At 46.3% G+C, this 14,289-nt stretch overlaps 1 long non-coding RNA gene across 1 annotated transcript in view; it reads left to right on the forward strand.

Moving 5' to 3' along the window:
- LOC121454268 overlaps positions 1-14,005 on the forward strand; it is a 41,158-nt gene extending 27,153 nt beyond the window's left edge. The window contains exons 4-5 of the long non-coding RNA XR_005975200.1: positions 7,133-7,298; positions 13,758-14,005. This is a non-coding gene — a long non-coding RNA (uncharacterized LOC121454268). The remainder of the gene's footprint in view (positions 1-7,132; positions 7,299-13,757) is intronic.
- Positions 14,006-14,289: the final 284 nt, after the last annotated feature.

Consider the following 14,289-nt stretch of genomic DNA (forward strand, 5'->3'; position numbering starts at 1 on the left):
AGCCCTGTACCTCAGCCAGTGCTGGTCAGGTCAAACATTTGGCCTAACTTGTGAGGGCTGTGATCAATGTCCTCTTGATCCCCTAATGGCTTGCAAGGTCAGGGTCCTGGACTTACTCAGTCCAACTCTACTTGTGAAGCACAAATCAAGATCAGATGAGAGAATTTGGCAGGACACGGGTAGAATCCAGTATGGAACTCTAACATAAAACACGTGGTGCTTGCCCTTCTGGGGAGACTCTCCCACCTTCTAGGTGGTGTTCTTTAGGTCCTCCTGGGGAAGTTAATATGTGTATTTGTGACTGTATAGATGGGCTTAGTAATGAGAACCAAAGGCAGGAAGAGTTGATTTTCCTAACACTTTGAGAATAGAGTCTATCATGGCAGGGAAGGTGTGGGTGAGAGCAGCTCAAGGTTGTGGTGGTGGAGGCAGGAGGGAGCTGGTTACGAGTCCACAGCTAAGATACAGAGAGATGAATTCTGGTGCTCAGTTCACTCTCTCCTTTACCTTTTAAAATTCACTCTGTGCTCCCAGCTCTCAATCAGAGTGAGTCTTCTCAGTTAAACCTCTCTAGAAACTCTTGTAGACACATTCAGGGTTTTCTTTCCTAGAAGATTGCAAATCCAGTTCAACTGACAATGGAGATCAACGCCCTCTGTCCATCATCCTTCTTAGTCACCTGGGAATGGTCAAGCAGGGGTCACATGACCATAAAGAACCATGGACCCTATAATAATCAGGGTGGTGCAAATCAGAGCTTGGGGAGGGAGAAATGTTTGCTTTGGGGAAGCTTAGGACTGGGAAGGAGGTCAGAGGTAACTACCTGGACTTCAGAGGTGGAGAGACCCTGATAAAACCAGACAAGTGATTTTAGGTACATGAGCCTGCTGGGGTGACCAGTGGCTTAGTCACTGCAGGAGGTTTCCAGGTCTCAGTATCTGCACCACACTAGCTTTTAAATGGGGTGGATATTTAGACTAACTCTCCGTATTGTGAGGAAGAAGGCAAAAGTGGGTACTGTCAGCCCTCAGGTACCAGAAAGGAAGTTGGGACATTAGTGTATTTCCACTGGATTTGAAAATTCAAAGAACTACTATAGTCTTAGTACAATTAGTTTTTTTTGAGACAGAGTCTGTCACTGTCTTAAAACTTGTCATGTAAGCCTGCCTGCACCAAGCAAGGTAGGCGCTTTGTTTGCGAGCTACCTACCCAACCAGCACGGAGACCTGATCTCTCAGCGCCAGGAGAGCCAACATTGGGGTGAGTTTCTGACCCCGTGGCGCCAGCCCAGGACAGGGAACTCAGAAGTTCCTCAACCCCCTGTCCTTCTTGGGCTCTCTGCAGGGCCTCTACTCCCTGCATACTGCCTCTTTCTTCCTATCCCACCCAGCTTGCATCCAGAACCCTCCCCACTTCGGCCCTACTGCCCTCTTTCGGCACATAACATCACCCAGCCCAGCCTGTCTGGGCACTGGGTCCGAATCCTCAGGGCAACCAAGCAGGCGGGAGTTCCTTTGTTTCTATAGCCTGCCTGCACCAAGCAAGGTAGGCGCTTTGTTTGTGAGCTACCCAACCAGCACAGAGACCTGATCTGGGTGCCAGGAGAGCCAGCATTGGGGAGAGCCATCAATGGGCATGGAGATCTGATCTTGGCACCAGGAGAGCCGTCACTGGGGAGAGCCATCATTGGGAAGGTACATCAGTAGGCAAGGAGACCTGATCTGGTAAAAGATCCATAAGGGAGCATTCGGAAGAAGAGATGGGCAGACGCCAATGCAAGAATTCACCCAACAAGCTGAAAAGCAACATGAAGCCACCAGAAACCAGCGACCTCACAATGGGAGGACATGAACACCTTAATCAAGAAGAAGTAGAAAAGAGTGACTTCATGAAAGTGATTGATGCCCTTAAGCAGCATGTAAAAAAACGCCCTTATAGAAATGGATGAGAAATATAACAGAAAGTTTGAAGAATTGAATAAATCAGTGAATGATACCCTAGAAAACCAAGGAAAAACAATCAAACAGATAATGGAAACAGTTCAAGACTTGAAAATTGAAATGGAGGCAAAGAAGAAAACACAAACAGAGGGCCGGCTGGACATGGAAAATTTAAGTAAACAAACAGAGTCTACAGAAACAAGCATAACCAACAGAATACAAGAGATAGAAGAAAGAATCTCAGATTCTGAAGATACCATAGAGAAAATAAACACACTGATCAAAGAAAACAGCAAGTCCAACAAACTCTCATCACAAAACATTCAGGAAATCTGGGACACAATAAAAAGACCAAACCTAAGAATAATAGGAGTAGAAAAAGGAGAAGAAGTGCAGCTCAATGGTCCAGAAAATATATTTAATAAAATTATAGAAGAAAACTTTCCCAACCTAAAGAAAGATATACCTATGAAGGTTCAAGAAGCATACAGAACACTGAATAGGCTGGATCAAAAAAAAACCATCCCCTTGCCATATATTAATCAAAACACAAAGCATACAGAATAAGGAAAGAATTTTAAGAGCTGCAAAGGAAAAAGGCCAAGTCACTTATAAAGGTAAACCTATGAGACTTACACCTGACTTCTCCATGGAAACCATGAAAGCCAGAAGGTCCTGGATAGATGTACTGCAGAAACTGAGAGACCATGGATGCAAGCCCAGACTACTATATCCAGCCAAGCTTTCGTTCACTATAAATGGAGAAAATAAAATTTTCCAGGATAAAAACAAATTTAAACAATACGTAGCCACAAATCCAGCCTTACAGAAAGTAATAGAAGGAAAATCACTAACCAAGGAGTCCAACAATGACCACAATAACTCAGACATCTAGAGACCCTTCACCAACACAACTCAAAGAAGGGAAACACACAAACTCTATGACTAAAAAAGTGACTGGAGTTAACAACCACTGGTCATTAATATCACTTAATGTCAATGGACTCAACTCACCTATAAAAAGGCACAGGCTAAGAGATTGGATAAGAAAACAGGATCCAACATTCTGCTGTTTACAAGAAACACACCTCAACCACAAAGACAGGCACCTACACAGAGTAAAGGGCTGGGAAAAGGCTTATCAAGCAAATGGACCTAAGAAACAAGCAGGTGTGGCCATACTAATTTCTAACAAAGTTGACTTCAAACTTAAATCAATCAGAAGAGATGGAGAGGGGCATTTTATACTCATAACAGGAACAGTTGATCAGGATGAAGTCTCAATCCTGAACATCTATGCCCCTAATATAAAAGCACCCACGTACATAAAAGAAACATTGCTAAAACTCAAGGCAGCCATCAAACCGCACATACTAATAGTAGGAGACTTCAATACTCTTCTCTCACCAATGGACAGGTCAATCAGACAGAAACCTAACAGAGAAATAAGAGAATTAATGGAGGTAATGAAGCAAATGGTCTTAACAGACATCTATAGATTATTCCACCCAAATAGGAAAGAATATACCTTCTTCTCTGCAGCTCATGGAACCTTCTTGAAAATCAACCATATAGTCGGTAACAAAGCAAACATCCACAGTTACAAAAAAATATTAGTAACCACCTGCGTCTTATCAGATCACCATGGATTAAAGTTAGAATTCAACAACATTGCTACCCCCAGAAAGCCTACAAATTCACGGAAACTGAACAGTCAACTACTGAACTATACCTGGATTAAGGAAGAAATAAATAAAGAAATTAAAGTCTTCCTGGAATTCAACGAAAATAAAGAAACAACCTACTCAAACTTATGGGACACTATGAAAGCAGTCCCAAGAGGAAAGTTCATAGCACTAAGTGCCCACTTAAAGAAAACAGAGAAAGCTCACATTGGAGACTTAACAGCCCACCTGAAAGCTCTAGAAAAAAAAGAAGCAGACTCACCTAGGAGGAGTAGAAGACTGGAAATAATCAAACTGAGGGCTGAAATCAACAAAATAGAAACACACAAAACAATCCAAAGAATCAATGAAACAAAAAGCTGGTTCCTGGAGAAAATCAACAAGATTGACAAACCCCTATCCAAACTAATCAAACGGCAGAGAGAGAATTTGCAAATTAATAAGATCAGAAATGAAAAGGGGGACATAACCATAGACACAGAGGAAATTCAGAGAATCATTAGATCTTACTACAAAAGCCTATATGCCACAAAACTGGAAAATGTAAAAGAAATGGACACTTTTTTTAGATAAATACCATATACCAAAGTTAAACCAGGACCAGGTGAACAATCTAAATAGACCTGTTAGTCGCGAAGAATTAGAAGCTGTTATCAAAAACCTCCCTACCTAAAAAAGCCCAGGACCAGATTGTTTCAATGCGGAATTCTACCAGAACTTCCAAGAAGAGCTAATACCTATACTCCTTAATGTATTTCACAATATAGAAACAGAAGAGGCATTGCCAAATTCCTTTTATGAAGCTACAGTTACTCTGATGCCAAAACCGCACAAAGACTCAACCAAGAAAGAGAATTACAGGCCAATTATCACTCATGAACATCGACGCAAAAATCCTCAACAAAATACTGGCAAACCGAATCCAAGAACACATTAGAAAAATTATTCATTATGATCAAGTAGGCTTCATCCCAGAGATGCAGGGCTGGTTCAACATACGAAAATCTATCAATGTAATCCATCATATAAATAAACTGAAAGAAAAAAACCATATGATCATCTCATTAGATGCTGAAAAAGCATTTGACAAAATTCAACATCCCTTTATGATAAAAGTATTGGAGAGATTAGGGATACAAGGGTCATACCTAAATATAATAAAAGCTATATACAGCAAGCTGACAGCTAACATCAAGTTAAACGGAGAGAAACTCAAAGCCATCCCACTAAACTCAGGAACACGACAAGGCTGTCCACTCTCGCCATACCTCTTCAATATAGTGCTTGAAGTTCTAGCAATAGCAATAAGACAACATAAGGGGATCAAGGGGATTCGAATTGGAAAGGAAGAAGTGAAACTTTTATTATTTGCAGATGATATGATAGTGTACATAAGCGACCCCCAAAACTCCACCAAAGAACTTTTACAGCTGATAAACAGCTTTAGTAATGTGGCAGGATACAAGATCAACTCCAAAAAATCAGTCGCCCTCTTATACACAAAGGATAGGGAAGCAGAGAGGGAAATCAGAGAAGCTTCACCTTTCACGATAGCCACAAACAGCATAAAATATCTTGGGGTAATTCTAACCAAGGAAGTGAAAGATCTATTTGACAAGAACTTTAAGGCATTGAAGAAAGAAATTGAGGAGAAAACCCGAAAATGGAAGGACCTCCCTTGCTCTTGGATTGGGAGGATCAACATAGTAAAAATGGCAATTCTACCAAAGGTAATTTATAGATTCAATGCAATCCCCATCAAGGTCCCATCAAAATTCTTCACAGATCTTAAGAGGACAATAATCAACTTTATATGGAAAATCAAAAAACCCAGGATAGACAAAACATTCCTATACAATAAAGCATCTTCTGGAGGCATTACCATCCCTGATTTCAAACTCTATTACAGAGCTACAGTGATGAAAACAGTGTGGTACTGGCATAAAAACAGAGAAGTCGACCAATGGAATCGTATAGAAGACCCGAATTTTAACCCACAAACCTATGAACACCTCATTTTCGATAAAGGAGCTAAAAGTATAAAATGGAAGAAAGAAAATATCTTCAACAAATGGTGCTGGCACAACTGGATGTCAACATGTAGAAGAATGAAAATAGACCCATATCTATCACCATGCACAAAACTCAAGTCCAAATGGATTAAAGACCTCACTATCAGTCAGAACACATTGAACCTGATAGAAGAGAAAGTGGGAAGTACCCTACAGGAGATGGGCACAGGAGATCGCTTCCTATGTGTAACCCCAGAAGCACAGACATTAAGGGCAACATTGAATACATGGGACCTACTAAAACTGAGAAGCTTCTGTAAAGCAAAGGACACTGTCACTAAGACAAAAAGGCAACCTACTGACTGGGAGAAGATCTTCACCAACCCCGCAACAGACAAAGGTCTGATTTCCAAAATATATAGAGAACCCAGGAAACTAGACTTTAAAATGCTAATTAACCCAATTAAAAAATGGGGCACTGAACTGAACAGAGAATTCTCAGCAGAGGAAGTTCAAATGGCCAAAAGACACTTAAGGTCATGCTCAACCTCCTTAGCGATCAGGGAAATGCAAATCAAAACAACTTTGAGATATCATCTTACACCTGTCAGAATGGCTAAAATCAAAAACTCCAATGATAGCCTTTGCTGGAGAGGCTGTGGAGGAAGGGGTACCCTCATCCATTGCTGGTGGGAATGCAATCTTGTGCAACCACTTTGGAAATCAGTGTTTCGGTTTCTCAGGAAATTCGGGATCAACTTACCCCTGGACCCAGCAATACCACTCTTGGGAATATACCCAAGAGATGCCCTATCATATGACAAGAGCATTTGTTCAACTATGTTCATAGCAGTATTATTTGTAATAGCCAGAACCTGGAAACAACCTAGATGCCCTTCAATGGAAGAATGGATGAAGAAAGTGTGGAATATATACACATTAGAGTACTACACTGTGGTAAAAAACAATGACTTCTCTAATTTTGCATGCAAATAGATGGAAATAGAAAACACTATCCTGAGTGAGGTAACCCAGACCCAAAATATGAACATGGGATGTACTCATTCATAATTGGTTTCTAGCCATAAATAAGGGTCACGGAGTCTACAATTGGTGAACCTAAAGAAGCTAAGTAAGAAGGTGAACCCAAGGAAAAACATATAGTTATCCTCTTGGCTATGGGAAGTAGACAAAATTGCCGGGGAGAAAATTGGGATCTTGGGGGTGGGGTGGGATGGGGGTTGTTGTTCCTTTGCGGAACTACAGCTCCCAGCATTCTCCTGGACTACGGACATATTACCAGAAGCCTTTGCATTCCTCGTTAAAAAGCCAGGGTCCTACAACCTCTCTCTCTCTCTTTCCCGCCTCTCCTGTCGTGTCAGCACACCTGTACCTGCCCTATGTTACCCCTCCCCCATTAAAAGTGCACCCACTTGGGACCTCCGCGTGTCTGTGTTTTCTTCCCCGAGTAATGTCTTTACCCTCTAACCTGCAGACAAGAAAGCCAGCCAGAAATTAGGAACAACATTGGTGTCGACTCGGTGACCTTTCCATCCCGATGCCTGAGGCTTTGCCTCTGGGCTTCACCGGCACAAGGTCTGAACTGACCGCCTGCAACCACCTCCACCTGTTTACCATGGCCATCTAACACCGACTGATCCGTGAGTTAACCTAAGTTGGCTTCCTTCCCCCGGGGCGATAAGAGACTGTCCGGCCGACTTTCTTTGGCGCATCCTGGGCAAGGTCGCCGACCTCCCTCCCCCTTCCCCCCAACTTTTTGCCCTCTGCTATAACCTGCCTCCGTCCGCGCCTGGAAGTTTGGTGCTTCCAGCCTCTCCCTCTCCTTTTTTTGTAATCTTTCCTGTCTTCTTTCCGGCCCACTACGGTGCGGTTGCCCCCAGTCTGTAAATCAGCCCCCAAAAGCTTAATTGTCTCCTCCCAGCCGGGGCTTTTTTCCCCCGTCGGTAGCTGGGCTCAGGCCAATTGAGCCCTAACACGCCCCTCGGGTACACGGACACCTGTACTCGAGGCTGCCGTGTTCGCGGTACCCCGGTACGTTTTTGCGGACAGGCTTGCGTTCTTAGTCATGGGTTCCAAGCCATCCAAAACAATTCCCCCATCCTCTCTTCTCAGGCAGCTTCTGGACGCTCTGGAGCCTCACACCCTCATTCCCTCTGTAAAACTATCTAAGTTGATCTGCCTCTGTTCCAAAACTTGGCCTAAGTACAATTTACAAGGTTCTTTCCATTGACCTTCCCAAGGTTCATTTGACCCCGACATTCTGCAAGAGTTGGCAAATTTCTGTCACCGGTCAGCTAAATGGAAATAGATGATGTATATTATGGCCTTCTTTTATATGGCCCTAAAGACTGACCCTTCCACTTCTTCTCACTGTTCACCTGCTCACATGTTTTTGGCAATGCCTTCCCTCCAGGAACCCTCCGCTCGCGCCATGGACCTGGCTGACGACCCCCCACCCCCCCGACCTTGTGGGATCACCCCTTCCCACCCTGCCCAATCGGGGGCCACCTCCCCTATCCCTCCTTCTTCAAAGGTTTCTTCTAGGTACAGAAAGGACTCGCCTACACCTTCCCCCCATGACGCCTCTAAATGTTCCATTCCTAGGTCTCCAGGAGTTCTGCATAAATATCCTTCTGGGTCACCTTCCCGCTCCTCTAAATCCCCCAAAAAATCCCATTCCCCCTGTCTCTTATATCCCTGTCTTTCCGATACAGCTTCACCCAACTTCTCCCGCAGCCGGACACGATCGCGCATGCAGCTAACAATTTCCTCTTGCCACAGGACATGCCGGTTATCGGAACCATCTTCGGATTCCTCCGGGTCATTTCCCCGCCCTACCCCGCCCCCTCTATCCTCCAAAACCCCCTCAGGCTCTAACCCCACCCGCCACCTTGCGCTTTCCTTAACCCCGCCCCTCACATGCTCGCGCGCCGTGCTGCAGCAGCAGAGTCTGGCCCTGATCAACTCAAACCAGCCACAGTTCTGCCCTTGTGGGAGGTAGCGGGCGCAGAGGGCCTGATGAAAGTTCACGTTCCTTTCGCCTTATCGGAACTTTCACACATTTCTAAGTTACTCGGGTCATACACAGCTGACCCCACTAATTTCACAAAAGAGTTTCAATATTTAACCCAATCTTTCAACCTAACTTACCATGATATTTATATGATTCTCTGTAATAACTTGCTTCCCGAGGAGCGCCGGTGGGTCTGGGAACAGGCGAGGCTGCACGCTGATGAAGTTCATCAAACACTGGCTTCCCATCCCCCAGGGGCAGAGGCGGTGCTGGACCAGGAACCCCACTGGGATTGCAACTCTCCCCGGGGCATTCTGGCCAGAGACCGGTTCCTAACTTGCCTCATGGTGGGGCTAAGGAAGGCTGCTCTCAAACCAGTAAATTATTCTAAACTCGCAGAAATTTTCCAAGACACTAAGGAAAATCCCTCTGCATTTCTTGACCGCCTTACTAAAGCTATGTTACAGTTCACAAACATGGATCCAGAATCCACGGAGGGCAGACAGCTCCTGATGACCCATTTCCTCAACCAGTGCTACTCAGACATCAAGACAAAGCTCAGACGTTTGGAGAAGGGTCCCCTAACCCCACAGGCACAGATACTGGAGGCAGCTTTCAAGGTATACCACGTGAGGAACGACAGAGCCCAAAATCATTGCCACGTAATCACCGCACCCGCCCGGCCAGCCGAGGTAATGGACTCCACTACCCGTCCTCCCCGCACCGCTCCCCCGCCCCCTGGGGTGCGTGAGCCGCTGGGCCCATGCTTCAAGTGTGGTAAGACAGGTCACTGGGCGAAGGGATGCCCCAATCCCCATCGCAACCCAAGGGGCCCCTGCCCATGGTGTCACAGGGAGGGTCACTGGTCCACAGACTGTCCTCGTGCGTTCGATGACACGGGGGCAGCGGCCCCAGAGGACCCCCAGGTTGACCTATTGGGTTTGGCCCTGGAAGACTGAAGGTTCCCGAGCTCCTCCACCGACAACCCGACTGCTACGCCCATCTGCAACCAGGAGCCACGGATACTTCTTACAATGTCGGGACGCCTCATCTCTTTTCTCTTGGACACCAGAGCAACATATTTGGTTCTAAGGGAATTTTGGGGGCCAACCTCCCCCTCAAGTTCCCCTATCGACAGGGTAGGGGGACTGCCTCATCTACCTCACCAAACTCCACCTCTCAATTGCATATTTAGAGGTATCTTTCTCACTCATTCATTCCTAGTTCTACCAACCTGTCCAGTCCCACTCTTGGGAAGAGATCTTCTGACCAAGCTGGGAGCCTCCATTTCTTTCGCGCCCCCCCCACCCGTTTTGTTTCATATTCATCGGTGACAAGCTGCTGCTTCTCCTGGCCCCGTGATCCTCTGATACTAACATTCCTTTTCCTCTCCCAGCCTCCCAGGTGGACCCTCTCATGTGGGATATCCAAAACCCCGCTGTCGCTAAACACCATCCCCCCGTTGTTATTCAGTTAAAAAACCCCACTAGGTATATCACCCAAGCCCAGTACCCCCTTTCTTCCCAAAGCCTCAGAGGACTAAAACCTATAATCTCTGATCTTTTGAGGAAGGGGCTGCTTCGCCCCACCTCCTCCCCCTTTAACACTCCTATAGCGGCTGTCAAAAAATCTAACGGAACTTATTGTTTGGTTCAGGACCTCCGGCTCATCAATTCTGCTGTCGTTCCTTTACACCCAGTCGTACCCAATCCCCTCACCCTTCTGTCCAACATTCCTTCAGGGACCTCCCACTTCTCAGTCTTAGACCTCAAGGATGCCTTTTTCTCTATTCCTCTCAGCCCTCAATCTCAGAACATCTTTGCCTTCACCTGTACAGATCCTGATACTAATTTCTCCACACAACTAACCTGGACCGTTCTCCCTCAGGGATTCCGGGACAGCCCACACCTCTTTGGCCAGGCTCTGGCCTCTGATCTGCTCTCACTGTCCCTCCTTAAATCAAAACTGGTACTCTATGTCGATGACATTCTGCTGTGTAGCCCATCTTTGGAGACTAGCAGGACTGACACCGCCACCTTATTAAATTTTTTATCCAAAAAGGGCTTCAGAGTCTCGCCTTCTAAGGCTCAATTGTCCACCACTCAGGTAACGTATTTGGGGTTAACCATAACCCCAACACAAAAAGCTATCACCCTGGACAGAAAAAGGCTAATTCAATCTCTTGCAGTTCCTTCCACCAAAGAAGAGGTTCTATCATTCCTGGGAGTGGCTGGTTTCCTGCGATCCTGGATTCCCTCATTCTCTCTCCTCGCCCGCCCCCTATATAAAGCAGCTCTCGGCTCTCTGCATGAGCCCCTCCTTCACCCCATCACCAAACCTTTCCAGAGACTCCAACAGGCCCTTACCCAAGCCCCAGCTCTCCATCTTCCGGATTTAACCCGCCCTTTTTCTCTTTACGTAGCAGAAAAAGAGGGCTATGCCCTGGGAGTCCTAGGCCATCAACTGGGACCTTCCTTCGCACCTGTAGCTTACCTGTCAAAGAAGATGGACCTCACCACTCGGGGCTGGGCACCTTGCATACGTGCTTTGGCGGCTGCTGAACTCCTTATTCATGAGTCAAAAAAGCTAACCTTCGGAGCACCCACTACGGTTTTCTCTCATCATAACATGTCTAACCTCTTAACTTACAAAGGCCTACAGACCCTACCCCCTTCTCGAGTTCTTTCCCTTCAGGTGGCGCTGGTGGAAGATACGAGTCTCACATTTTAGTGCTGCCCACCTCTTAATATTTCAAATCTTCTACCTCAACCTAATGTTAATGATTCCCCATCCCATTCCTGCATTGAGGTCCTAGAGGACCTACTGCTCCACCCCTCACATATACAGGACGGCAGCCTGTCCCAGGCTACTCACACCTGGTACACGGACGGCAGCTCCTTTCTATGTGATGGGACCCGCAGAGCAGGTTATGCCATAGTGTCAGACACAGAGATAGTCGAGGCAAAGGCACTCCCTGCTCACACTACTAACCAGCAGGCTGAGCTGATAGCTCTCACCCGTGCCTTTCAGTTAGCCGCGGGACAATCTTTAAACGTCTACACAGATTCTAAATATGCTTTTCATATCCTGTTATCTCACGCGGCCATCTGGAAGGAACACAGGCTTCTCACGGCGAAGGGAGGGTCTATTACCAACTCAGAGCATATTATGGACCTGCTAAAAGCTTCCCATCTCCCTAAAGCTATAGGAATTATTCACTGTCGGTCTCATCAGTCTGACAGTTCTATTGTTTCCAAGGGAAATAACCGGGCTGACAGAGCAGCTAAGACAGCAGCACTTAGCCCAGATCTGCCTCAGTTACCTCAGGGACTCCTTACGGCACAGCCCACAACCTTACAGACACCTTCTAACACTCAACAGATCCTGTCCTACCTGCACCAGCTTTTTCATCCTAATGAAAAAGCTCTGCTTCATTTTGTAAAAACACATATCAAACCCACGCCTGAGGATATCAGGTTCCTAAAAGCCACCACTGCCTCCTGTCAGATCTGCCAAAAGTCAGATCCCAGGACCAAATATCATAGCTTCCCTTTCCCTACCCACCAGGCAAGGGGCTCCCTTCCGGGAACTGACTGGTAGCTGGATTTTACTCATATGCCCACAGTCAGGAAGATTAAATATCTCCTGGTTCTGGTGGATACAATGTCTGGGTGGGTTGAAGCCTTCCCCACCTCTAACAAGAGAGCCCAGACAGTCTCTGATGATCTTCTCCGAGAGATTATTCCCCGGTTTGGACTCCCAACTTCTCTTCAGTCAGATAACGGTCCAGAGTTTACTTCCCAGATTTCTCAAAATCTGTCTAAAGCGCTCGGAATCCCCTGGAATTTTCACATACTGTACCATCCTCAGTCATCAGGTAAGGTAGAACAGACTAACCGCTCTTTAAAGGAAGCTCTCGTTAAGATGTCACAGGAACTCCACCTCGACTGGGTAAGACTCCTACCCCTCGCTCTTCTCAGGCTCTGGGCTCTCCCAAAAGGCCCCATTTTCATTTCACCCTTTGAACTCATGTATGGGCGGCCGGTCTTAACCCCCGGCCTCTCATCGGGGACCTCTCCCCTTCCTGACCACCTGCTCACTCCCCTCCTTTTCCACTTACGTTCGCTACTGTGGAACTTCACAGATCACTCACTACCTCAACCATGTGCTAATACATGTCCACCGCCGGTTAACATAGGGGATAAGGAATCCAAAAAAACAAAACAAAACAAAACAAAACAAAAAGCCGGGCGGTGGTGGCGCACGCCTTTAATCCCAGCACTCGGGAGGCAGAGGCAGGTGGATCTCTGTGAGTTCGAGGCCAGCCTGGTCTACAGAGCTAGTTCCAGGACAGGAACCAAAAGCTACGGAGAAACCCTGTCTTGAAAAATCCAAAAAAAAAAACAAAACATAGGGGATAAGGTATTATTCTCACCCCCAGGCCAGCGTCCCTTACCTCTTTCTCCTAAATGGCAGGGCCCTTTCAGAGTAATTCTTCTGACTCCCACAGCTGCCAAACTTGAAGGAATTCCTCATTGGATTCACCTGTCACATCTTAAAACATTTATCTCCACAGCTCAAGATAATCCTTCATGCACGGTAACTCAGACGGGACCTTGTTCTCTTAAGTTCCAAAGGACACTGGATTCAGCCTCCTCTACTCCAGTCTAAGGAAGACGGATGGTCCCATCCGTTGCTGTGTTAACACACCCTCCCTTCTTTAAATTCACAAATAACCAACCAGCTGTTGTTACAGGTACCATCATCAAATACGGAGTCAAGGGCTCAGGTGGTAAGCAGATTCTCAACAAAGTTCTTTGACATAACAGGTCAGCCGCTGACTGCAGCAGTGGCCCCTAAAATGTTAAAGAATATACGGTTAAAATCTATTTCTTTTAAGACACTTTCTTTAAGCTCCAGGATGCCAGCCCGACCCACCTAAACAAATCAAACACAAGCGGATCATTAACGGAATAAGTATCATTTAATTTTTTATCATTTTTAATCCCTAAGACTCCCTCACCCCAGATCTCCTCTCCCCTTTAATTTTTTTTCTTTTTTCTCTAATGCAACTTTTGTCTTCCAGCATCTTAACGATGACCCAGCTACTCGAAAAGCCAGACAGATACGATTTCTTCAATCAGCCACCTCAGACACCAGCCAAGACTTCAAACGCCAGCGGACACCAGTGATCCCAAGGACACCAGCGGCCTCAAACGCCAGTGGGACATCGCCAGAATAATCGGACATTCCCTGGGTCCCCCGACGCCCAAAGCCAGCAGGAAGCAGTCATGAGAGACCGGGCTATGCCCCCATTCCCTACCCTTTAAGGCCCCCAATTTTTTTTAATCAAACCAGAAGGGTGAAATGTTGTTCCTTTGCGGAACTACAGCTCCCAGCATTCTCCTGGACTACGGACATAATCCCAGAAGCCTTTGCATTCCTCGTTAAAAAGCAAGGGTCCTACGACCTCTCTCTCTTTCCCGCCTCTCCTGTCGTGTCAGCACACCTGTACCTGCCCGTTGTTAACCCTCCCCCATTAAAAGTGCACCCACGTGGGACCTCCGCGTGTCTGTGTTTTCTTCCCCGAGTAATGTCTTTACCCTCTAACCCGCAGA

This window comes from Microtus oregoni, unplaced genomic scaffold (genome assembly GCF_018167655.1).
Source record: "Microtus oregoni isolate MIOR12 unplaced genomic scaffold, Mior012 000012F_ref0000307, whole genome shotgun sequence".
NCBI lineage: Eukaryota > Metazoa > Chordata > Mammalia > Rodentia > Cricetidae > Microtus > Microtus oregoni.